Below are 12,336 nucleotides of genomic sequence, written 5' to 3'. Positions count from 1 at the left end.
AGAACGGGCGCTTTGAGGATGGATTTGGACTGTAGTTAATGTCAACAGTCTGCTACGCTGACTCAGGACTACAGTTCACTTCTGATCACCATCACTGTACCCCGCAACATCGTATATCTGCAATAAATGGACATGCAACCCAGATGAGGATGAGTTCCCTCTTGAGTGTGGTTCCTTTCAAGGTTTCTTTCTTATGCCATCTCAGGGAGTTTCTCCTTGCCACAGTCGCCACCAGCTTGCTTATCAGGGACAAACTTACTTATAAAGAACATATTCATTTTTTATCACCACATGATCTGTGTAAAGGTGCTTTGAGACAATGTTCATTGTTAAAAGCGCTATACAAATAAAAATTAATTTAATTGAATATAAAAGCATAATTTTTTCAAGATTTAAACACAATGGCCTTCACTTAATAACTAGTAAATACATTAGTAGTAAAAATAAACCTTTCTTTCTGGCTTCTCCCGTTAGGGGTCGCCACAGCGGATCCTCTGCACGTTTGATTTGGCACATGTTTTACGCTGGATGCCCTTCCTAACGCAACCCTCCCCAATTTATCCGGGCTTGGGACCGGCACTAAGAGTGCCTGGGGATGGTTCCCTGACCGGGAATTGAACCCGGGTCGCAGCGGTGGGAGCGCTGCATCTTAACCACTAGACCACCAGGGGACCTAAAAATAAACCTTTCTAATATCTGTTAATTACATTTCTAATGCAAGTCTATAATCGAAATCACCCCCTTTCTTTTTAAATTACTACAATGATAAAAATATATTTTTTTAAATCATTTTTTCAAATCAGACAAGGTGTACAGAATAATCTGTGAAAATACTTGCGCTTTATTGTCTAAAAGGTTTATAAGCAGAGCAAAAAGATTGCTAATGTAGCTAAAGACAATGGAAGCTTAGTTGTGCTTCCCTTTGGCCAGTAAGACAGCCAAGAAAGTAAAAAAAAAAATTTTTGAGTTACTAAATTATTTAGGTACAGATTATATAGTAAATCCTTACTTCTCCAAATTTCACACATTTTTTAACAATTAGCCCTTAAATGCAAGTATAAATTGCATGCATGAAATATCTATTTAGATTGAGTTTTTGAAAGTTTCTTCTTGAATGTAAATGAGCCTAAAACCTGTCCATCTCAGTCAAATACTGTAAATGGCAATGCTTAGCTTATTGTTGTAATAAAAAGATTATCATACACAAACGGCATCAATGCATCTGCCTAGAAACCGCACACACACGCAGAAAGGTCTAGTCCATTTGTATTCTCTAATGCAAATTATGTGTGAAAGGTCTCACAAACATTTTCTGCTGAACTGAATATATTTGTTTTTCTGTTACTACAGGTTCAGGTACCCAAACATACTATTATACCCCTTAGATTCATGGTGAAATTAGGAAAAGAAGGACATTAAAAAAGTTTCTACTTAAGGAACGATGCATAAAAAATAATTTATGTAGTAAACATAATGAAGCAAAATGAATGTGAAAAGCTGAAACCAGGAAACTTTATAGAGTATAGTGGGAGGTAAGTTAAAAACTGTGTAAGAAAGTAAAATAAATGCAAGTGTGTTAGCAGAAGTGGAAAAAGAAATCATCTACCATATTATGCAAATATGTACATGTATCATGCACAGATTTATTTTATATTATTTAAAATGTTATAATCAACACACTGGCATGATGCAGCACTGGTGAGTGACTGCTGCTTTGAAACAAATACGAGTCCAAATCCAGCAGGATATGTGACGAACATTATTCCAAGCCAAATAAATACTGGATGCATTTGCAGTATATTAAATCTATGAGGAATAAGCATGTTACATGCATGCCATAAATACCGAGTGAGCAAATTAAGGAATAGGAATGATGTGCACTTTTTCACAACATAAGTAAAAATAAGAGATCATTATTCTGTTATTATTTACCAAACAAAATCTCTGCTAAATATCAAATAAACTAGGATATGGAAATATGGATGAGAATCGGTAGACCGTGGTAAATGCTAAAAATTCTGGATAGGTCTGTTGTGTTTTACTACGAACACCTTGCATGAGATGATTCTGATATAATTAAATTAACAGGAACTGTAAATATAACAATAGCGATAATATTATGAATGTAGCATAAAGTATTAATAGTTAAACTTGCAATACTGGGTTTGTGTTGATTCTTGTACAAACAGGTTTAAAAAATATTGTTTTGTCTGTGAATGTCTATCTCTATGTTGGCAAATATTACTCTAGATAATTAATTCAATTACATTGTTTAAGAATAAATATGGTCCTCAAGCAGCTTTGCACAAATAAATATATTACTAATAACATTTAAATGTACAAATTTGTATTTTTAAGTTGATCCCTATCAAGCAAGCCTGTGGTACCCTGGCCAGGAAAAACTGTATGAGATGGTATAAGGAAAAACATTTCTAGCATTTTATTTATATTAAAACCTTTTCATTGCTTATTTAAAAATAATTTCCTTTTGACTAGGAAATTACATCAATTACTAGTATGTTATTTACCCATAGCATCCCATGGTGCTTTGATTAGGTTCCATCACAGATTCCCTGGACATATCAACATAGAAGCCAAATGCAGCCCCCTACTGTTCTGTGGTTTTGATACTAAGCTACCACTGGCCCCTAAAGGATGGTTGATATTTTTCCCTTTGCGAATTATGCCCAGTGTGCATATTAAGGCCATTTTATGCCTTGCTACATAATTGTTCTTTCCTTTTCTATCTCTAATAAACAATCAGCAAACAAGTTTTCAGAATGAGAATTTTATCTTTAATGACAAAATGCACCCCCTTTACTATGCCTGCTAGTGTATATAACATAGTCTGGCTTTCTCTGTCACACTGCTAAATATAACATACAGCTCTGCAATCTAGTATGTTTGTTCTCTCAAAATGCAGAGAATTTGCAATTTGCTTATTACAACATGCACCATATGCGGGCCTTCCCCAAACTTGCCACAATGTTGCCACAATATGCTGTAGCATTACAATTTCTGTAACTGCAACTAAAGCCCAAACATGTTCTACCATTACAATAGCTAAGAGCACATTAAGACATGAATTGCCATAGTTAGACAGGATAAAAAATCAAGTGATCTGACCTCAACCCCACGAACTGTAATACTTACTGTGCCCTAGGTCTTCTTGCCTGTCCTCAATATGGTCAACACCCCATATCCACATTCCAAATTCTAATCAAAACCATTCCAGTAAAGTGGTGGTTAATGTAACAGCATGCATGTAGGTTCAAGAACATCCTTTTGGCCGGCCACTTATATACCAAATTATAATTATCCACCCAATATATCTACATCCAACTGGTATCGTACAGTAGTGTGCATTGACTTAAAAAGGTAGGCAGCTTCTGTAGATCATGGCTGTCTGCGATTTCCCGGTGCCCCTTTCATGTAAAAGCAGCCTAATCTATTTACCTGTGGTGCCTGGACATCTGTTCTGTGCTTAGCCTTTGAGCAACATTAAGTGGATCTAACTGAAACCAGTTTTCCTACCCTTATTAATTTGGCTACAGTTGTAGAGGAACAGGCAACTCATGCCTCAATGAAGGGATTCTTTTCTTTTCGACAAAGGGCAGGGGCGAGTGCAGGTTTTCATTCCAACCAAGCAAGGGCCGCACCTAATAGTCATGGAAAATGAAAATCATTTTCCCCTTTGTGGAAAAGTTTGGACACCCCTGACCTTGAACACCCCTGCCTTAAACCAGCTATTTATATGCTTTATTAACCTTTTTCATTCATTATTATCATTCATTCATCTTCAGTAACTACTTTATCCTGATCAAGGATATAGTGGATCCAGGGTATATCTTTGCCTAGACATGAAGCAGGAATACACCCTAGATCAAATGCCAGGCAACTGCAAAGCACCATGCACACACATTCAACACTCATTCACTCATAGAGGCAATTTAGAGTAGCCAATGCACCTACTTTTGAAAGGTGGGATTGCATGGGGAGAATATGTGAAACTTTAAATACTAACCAGATTGAACCTCTGACGTAGCAACATTTCCACTACAGCCTGCAATTGGTCTGTTGTATATAATACTATTTATCTGTCAATCCTCAGGTAAGGCTCCAAATATTAACAGCTACCTGTATTACATTCTTTCAAGTGTTTAGTTAAGGGATGCTTATTAAGGTTGTGTGTGTGCAGACAGACCTTGAAGCAGATCTATAAGCTGTCAATAAGACTATGGAGAGGCAGCAGAGATTCATGACATCAAAACACAGATGTCCACAGGTTTTACAAATCAAAGGATCCATTTATTACATTTTATAATAGGCTAAAATGTAACGCTTATATTCAGCAGTGTTAAATCTTGCATAGAATGGATTTGTGCAAAACCACTTATCATGTCTTTCCCTTGGAGTGCACCTGAACTTTAGACTATAAACAGCATATCTGACACACACACACACACACACACACACACACACACACACACACACACACACACAAACATACACACAGTACATATCCTGACAAAAATTGTGTATTAAGCCCACCTCACACAATTAAACAATTCACTTGACAAGGTATTCCACTCCCTCCGCACTTACCTCTACTCGATGTCTATACTATATTATTATATTTTTTATCTTGTTAGATTCTTTGGACATTTTCTTTCTTTGTTGATCTTGTACATATACTTATACTTCTATTAATATATTGTATAATGTTCTCAGTGTAAATGCATGTCCAATGTATGTCAACCAATCAATAGTTCTGGATGCCTTTTAGCCACTATTTGACAATATAGGGAATAAAAAGAAAATTGAAAGTTTTGAATCTTTAAATGTAAGATCATATCTAACTATAGATTATTTAACTAGAAAAGAATGAGCTGCATACTGTATATGCAGAACTTATTTTAGGATACCACACACACTGCTGGGCCCTTAAACGTCCTCAACCATCCTCTGCTCAGTTGTTAGTCGCTCTGGAAACGGGTATCTGCCAAATGCCATAGATATACTGTAAATGTAAATGAGAGATCAAGAAAGAGAATGACAAAGAAAGGGAGCAGCTGATTCAGTAGCCGTGGAGTTCAAGTGTCTACATACTGATAACATTCTCCTGCCTATAATCATTACATATTGCTACTGTAAGGGAAACCTTTTTTAATACTCCCAATAATTCACTCTAGTAAATTAGGGCGCAAATAAAATCCTACTTTGAGCAGTGTAGCCCACCAAAGTACGCTGGATGCCTCACAAACGGAAACACTCCGATTAATTTTGCTTGCATCAGGTGAATTATTTTCAGTGTGTGGAACTGACTGAAGTTATATAGTTAATTTTAATAGCTGAATTCCTCAAATCATCTTATAAATCAAAAGCAGAGTGAACAAGGTTGATTTTAATATTGCATTCATGATTGCTACTGGGTTAAAAAAGGTTTCAGTGCTTGTGAACTGATGTGAAGAGCTCTTGCTATGCACTGCCCAACACTGCATAATGTACTTACTTCATGCAATGAGTTGGAATGAGTAATACATTTGAGAAAATGTAGAAAACTAATCATTCATTTGCAACTATGTTCATGTTTTTGATTGTTAAATAGAACATAACAGAACAACTCTAAACAACATGGTTCAAGGAGGTACACTGCATTTTTAATGTTTCTTACAATGACCACAAATGAATGATTAGAAATTGTCCCCCATTTACAAACATTAGACCTATAGTGTAGAGTAATGTGTACGGTTAAAAGTACGTAAAAAAATTAAGTGACGTTATGTGTACCACAGTGCTACTTAACAGTCAGCTCAAATAGATTTTTCAAAAATGATTTTTCTAAATAGATTGATTAGATGTTGCAGCCCTAATTAATATTGTGGCTAGCCATATGTATGACTTAATATATTGGCTTTATTTGTTGGCATGCAGCTCGTTATTTTTATTCCAGTTATCTTCTCGTGATTTGCAATGGATTATTGATCAACCCTTTGAGCTTGGCTCTGCTTAGGCCCCTCGATGGGTGGAATGAATCGCAGTCTGTAATGAATTACATTATGCCCTTAATATGAAATTGTGACTTATTTAATGTTTTATACATGTAACCATACAGCTCTGTGTCCCTGCTCCCACTTCCCAACAGAAACCAACATGGCTTATAAAATTGAAAATTTTTGTCCAGATCTGCAGAGACCCAAATCCCCAAAGATTTCACTCAATTTCATTATGCAAATGTGCCATGTTCTTGTTTGTGTGTTGTTTCACATTTTTGGTTGGACCCCTACACACACATCCACACAGACACAGACACATACACATAAACACACAAACAGTGCCACCACCAGCAATCTAACTGGATTTACAATAGTCTACCAAAAGTACTGACTAATATTAATGTATTACGACACACACATATATACACACTGCATCAGTCGCCACTGATGACATCCAGCAATCCCAATGACGCAAGCTGGAAGGCTCTCGGTTGTGCTGCTAGGGGCTCTTATGTTTCTACTCCTGATTTCCTCCCTCTTTTCCACCCCACTATTGGAAGCGCTACTGCCACGCATTTGCATTTAAATTGAAAAGAATAACAAATAAATCCCTAATTCCCTGTTAGGTTTTACACTTCTGAGGACGGATTCAGTGTGTATGAGTGTATGCATGTGCATGATGCTGAATCAACTACATTTCAATATTCTGCAGATTTTGACTAAATTGTTGACGAGGTCATTCACATCATATAAACATGATAAGAATTGTTTTCAGGTTATGTATGTAAACATGGTTCCCTGAGGGAACATGATGCTGCATCAGAAACGCTTTGGAAACGCCTCTGCGTTGTCCACGGTCCAAATCACATGTATAATCAGTCCAATGAAAATCATGGCGTCACGACCAGGAATCTTAAAAGCACATGAAGTGAAACCAGCGCTGGCTTCTGAAAAGGGAAGGAATTGCTGCAGGCACTGTGGCATAGAGGCACAGCGTCTCTTTCCTTGGGGAACCATGGTTACATGGTTACAAACGATTTGGAAACAAGAGTCTAATTAAGCCAGACTGACCAATCCCTGCCTAGTGTGGACGGGCACATTTAGGGTGAAGGACAGAGGGGCTAGGAGTGGCACTGAGGTCGAGGCTATGAAACCTGACAAAGGCCAGCAGGGTGGACCAGCCCGCAGTGTTGCAAATGTCCTGAATAGAATCTCCAAAGGACAAGATCTTAGAGGCAGCCACACTTCGAGTGGGGTGTGCTTTGACCCCAAAAGGAGCGGGAAGACCAGAGGACTTCAAAGAGGAAGTAATTGCATCCATAATCCATCTGCTGACCATCTGTTTATTCGCAGGGAGATCTCTCCTTGGAGGGCCATAGCAGACGAACAGCTGCTCCGACTTTCTCCACAGTTCTGTTCTGTGGATGTATTTGTCCAGTGCTGTCGGTTAAGCTTTTCCCGGTCTGGGGCCTAAAAGGAAGGAGACATGACAGGCTGCAATGGCGGACACGTAAACCTTCAGAGTGGAAGAAGCTAACCCTTTGGCGAACTGTTCATGAAGAAATTCAAGCACTGAACCAAGTGGGCAGTTAACCAGATCTAGGCGGTGATGTACACACTATGCAGTGAACAGGCGCCACCTCGCTTCATATGTCATCCTCATCTGTGAACCATGGCCTGCCCGACCTCCCGACTCCGTCCCGGCGAACTATCTCCAGATCTCCTGGATCAGCGCAACAGGGGAAAAGGAGTACAGGCATTGCTAAGGCTGTACCATGACGTCTCTTGAGTTGCAAACAGGTCCACGTGAGCTTTGTGAAACTGTTCCCAGATTTGCTCCACCACATTGGTCGCCATTCCTTGGGCTTCAGGCCTTGCCTCGAGAGGACGTCCGCTTCCTGGTTTAAGATTGTTTCGTGTGATATAGGAACCACCGAAGTGTTGTGGCCTCATAGTGGCCTCTGAGGTCTGGGAGGAAATGCCTCAAAAACCTTGAGTGCAGGGCCACTCATGACCGCTTCCCACTCCATTTTGCGGCACCCAGTAACTCCAAGCATGGGCCCCTGAGTCAAGAACCCAGAATCTCTTTACATATCTAAGACACACAGAACCCATTTGACCTTGACCATACGGAGTGGATTTCCCCTCTGGGAAAACTAGGATTGCCCCTCTGGGTCTTGAGCCACCAATGAAGGGGTCTCACGTGCAGGGGGCCAAGTGGAACCACATTGGTCTTGGTTGCCATTAGACCCAGCAGCCTGCCAGGCAGTCTCTTAAGGGAATCAGTCTCTCTCACACACAGAGCCGGAGCAATGCCCTGCCAGGGGCTTACTGAGAGGTGCCGGGCAGAGAGCGAGGAGGGTGCTCACTGAAGCTCTCTCACAGTCAACACTCTCTCAGTCCTACTATATTAGAATATAGTGACACCCTTGGACTGAAGAGGCGGGAAGAATAAGGCCTAGCCCACGACCTGGACACCTCTGTGTCTAAGTCTGGGAAGAAAGGCAAGCCCCTGCGGTGGAGGCAGTGACCAAGGTTGCATGACGCGCACGTCCAGCTTACTAGGCAGACGAGCCTTCTGCTGATCGGTCGGCCAATTTTGAGCTTGGCAACAGCACAGGTCACTACCTCTAAGAGCTCCTAAAAGAGGACTGCCTGAGGGGTAGTCTCAGGGGGCTTGGAGACCTCCATCAACCCCCACCTCAGAAGAAGAAGAGAGGTAGAGTTGAACAATCTCCTTGCAAAGGGAAGAAACCGCCAAGAGGCATGCTTCCGAACCTTGCAATCGGGCGCTGGACTGGGCGGGTGAGGGAGGTGAAAGAGAAGAGCATGTCTCCAACCCCAAGTAGTGTCTCCAGACATCTGCTTAGTTGGTTCTTGACTACTAATCAAAATTTGCTGTGTGTAAAAGGTCAAATATAGTTGTCCAATGTGTGCTATTAAATACTAAATTCTGCTACTTTAGCAGCTACACATATATAAAGCCTGGATCAATACTGCATCAAAGTCTATTCCTGGGAATCAAATCTGTTATAGAAAATGTGCAATAACATTTTCTATAACACTCAATCTGTGGCAAATCCCAGCATGATGGGTCAAATCCAAACATATTAAACAAAGGCCTTTTTTTTATGGAAAACCCATGGGATATTACTATTTTAATATAATTTATTATGAGACACTTAAATAACTGTTACACACCGTTACATTTTATATTCAGAATTATGGAACCACTTTCATATTCTTTGCTACAAAAAAAGCACAAAAATATGCATGCATGTCAATAGGATGGCCTATCAGTCAATAATAAGAATAATATTAATAATATTAATAATTGTTAATAATAATAATAATAAATAAATAAATAAATAAATAATGTCCCAAATCTTAATTTTACTGAAAGATTGAATAGAATTCTTCCCACAAAATACTACTGCTGCTATTGCTATAAAATATGATGGCTCTACATATGGTGTTATAACTAGTAAAGCATAAATTACAAGAGAAAAATTGAGGGAAATCTAAAACATTTATTTGTTGAAAATCAATTAAATTCTGTAATTTCAGAAAAAAAAAGCAAATCTGGTATATGAGGTCATTAATGTTATCTTGCTGCCTCCATTCTCACTAATGAACGGTACACATAACGATACAATTATTTGTACCAAACTTTTTTCAGTACTTCAGTGCTTTCAATTTGGTACATGTGCACTGAATGCAATCCTTTATAACGTTCATAGTTAAAATGCACATAGTTAAAATCTAAGTTCCCTCCGGAACATATTAAGTGGCAAAACACAAGTTTGTTTAGTCTTCGTGTTACACTTTGACCGCATTTTTTACTATTAAACTTGAAAACATTGCAAAAGAAACTATAGTTAGCGCAGTGTCACTGTGGCTACTCACTCCGTACGGGAAATATTTTTGGCGCATACATGAAAACGTTAAAGAATCCATAGTGCTAGCGTTAGCCGCTAACCAGGAAGTGGTTAGCATTATAGATTCTTTAGCTTTTTATATCCAACTTCAAGAATTTTTCTTTAAAGAAAAAATCCTGACAATTTCACATATCGAGGGAGCGAATGAATAAAGAATGGAAGAAATTAAGACATTTGTCAAAGTTTGCTGAAATAAGTAGAACAGTTAAGTAGATTATATCTTTAGAAAGTTAAAAGAGACACAAGCGCGCACACACACACAACAAATGTAAACTATTTAATACAATTTTACATTTATTTAATTTTATTTAATCAATTTGATTTGTGGCAATTTAATTTATTTCTTAATTAAATCAATATTATAAAATGTATATTGTATTAATTTGATTTGTTCTATTTTATTTTTTTTATAAAAACTAAATAATAATTTTTTTAATTGTTTAAAAATGTAAACTGTTCAAATGTTGTTAGCAAATGTTAATAATAATAAACTGTGTTAATAAAGACAAGCAATGTATTATTAAAAAATATATATATTATATTTAAAGATATATATATATATATATATATATATATATATATATATATATATATATATATATATATATATATATATATATATATATATATATAGTTTTCCACTTTGCCTTAGTACATTTTAAATAAGCTTTGGTCCAGAGAGGATGGCAGTGTTTGTGGATCATGTTCACACATGCCTTCTTCTTTTGTGAACTGTGTTCACAGGCAATGATTTCTGGAGGCGTTAATGAGCCCAGGCAGTATGAGCCCAGCCCAGCCAATATTGATTTTCGCCAGATTCTTTGACATTTTCGATGATATTATGCACTATAAATGAGGAGATATGATATATATAACTGTTTTGCAATATTTTGTTGAGGAACATTACTCTGAAATTGTTCCACAATTGCTTTTAGATTCACTATTCATACCCAATGATCTTACTGACCTGTTGTCAATTAAACAAATTAGTTGATAAATGTTTTACTGTTTTAATAACACTTTTTAATAACATTTTTTAAAACCTTTGTTGCCTTGTCACAACTTTTTTAAGAGGTGGTGTAGCCATTAAATAAAAATTACCCTATTTAAAATTAATTACATTTCATTAATTTCAACATTTGATATGTTTTCTATGTTCTACAGTGAATAAAATCTGGGTTTTGTAAGATTTGCAAATTATTACCTGTTTTTATTTACATTTTACATAGAGTCGCAACATTTTTGGAATTGGGGTTGTAGAGAGAGATGGAAGGATGGATGGATAGATAGATATATTTATACATTTCTAAATATAATATATGAATAAAGTTATAGAATAGACTTTGTCACATATACATTACAGCATGTTGAAATTTGTTCTTTGCATATCTCAGCTTGCTAAGAGGCTGGGGTCAGAGTCGGTGATGGCGCCCCTTGTCATGATACGGCGCCCCTGTAGCACAGAGGTTTAAGGGCCTTGCTCAGGGGCCAAAGAGTGCCAGCTCTGAAACCAGGGCTTGAACCCCCGACCTTCTGATCAGTAACCCAGCACCTTAACCACTGAGCTACCACTCCCCCCTTATATATTTTGTGTCAAAGCTATAGTTCTACCAAAATGCATGAACAAAAACTGTGCATCTAAAACAAGATGATTTTATTGCACTCATCCAACCCAATATATATTAAAAGCCTTAGAGTTATCAAGTGGATCAGCCAAGTAAAGTATTAACATAACTACACTCTGGGAGTCTGGGCTGTGTCAGAGATGGACACATGGAATTACCATATTGGATTTGTACATATTCTAGGGTGTTTATTGTTCCATATTAAACAGTGGTTTAAACTCAACCTAGACATCCATTTCTACAAACTAAACTTGAAAAATAAAAATATCAGTGAGAATATAAAAATGCCTTCCTTTAACAATCTTAAAGTGGTAATCTGGCCTGCATAATAGATGGTTAAGACTGTAGGAGATAAAAAAGAGAAAGTGAGATCAAAGTGAATTTATATCTTGGTAGGCCTTGTCTTGATGCTACTTGAAAAAGGCTTATATTTTCCACAAACTGTACTGCATAGTAGCTGTCTAAATCTCCTGGATCTCAGCCATACTTCTTGTCTCCTGATTCAGCTGAGTTATACAGGCATGGCTTTGTGCAGGCACTCTATGCGGTGACACAGGGTGGTGTAGTGCAGTCTTAAAAACCATTTACTGTCCCCATGTAAATTTCTGTTTTAGCGAAAACCTACATTCTTAATTCAAGCTGCAACTTAAGCAAAATTCTATCATTTTCATTTACTTCAAGTATGGAAAATTTGTTCTGATCATCTAGTCCCATAAGTTCTGAAGTATTAACACACAGATGCAGCTCTAATGTTAGGGCAGAAGTAGTTTTTGCTGT

General features: G+C 37.6%; 1 protein-coding gene and 1 long non-coding RNA gene across 2 annotated transcripts in view; both read right to left on the bottom strand.

The window, feature by feature from the left end:
- nalf1b (NALCN channel auxiliary factor 1b) overlaps positions 1–12,336 on the bottom strand; it is a 113,573-nt gene that overhangs the window by 23,330 nt on the left and 77,907 nt on the right. The gene's annotated exons all lie outside the window — the stretch shown is intronic.
- On the bottom strand, positions 960–5,499 carry LOC310723167. The gene is made up of 2 exons (XR_014532606.1): positions 4,951–5,499; positions 960–4,889 (listed from the first exon to the last, which is right to left on the bottom strand). It is a non-coding gene; the product is annotated as an uncharacterized lncRNA (long non-coding RNA).

The sequence above is a fragment of the Silurus aristotelis genome (assembly GCF_946808225.1).
Source record: "Silurus aristotelis genome assembly, chromosome: 3".
Lineage (NCBI taxonomy): Eukaryota > Metazoa > Chordata > Actinopteri > Siluriformes > Siluridae > Silurus > Silurus aristotelis.
Note: the sequence above shows the minus strand (reverse complement) of the source record. Positions and strands in the feature narration are given on the sequence as shown.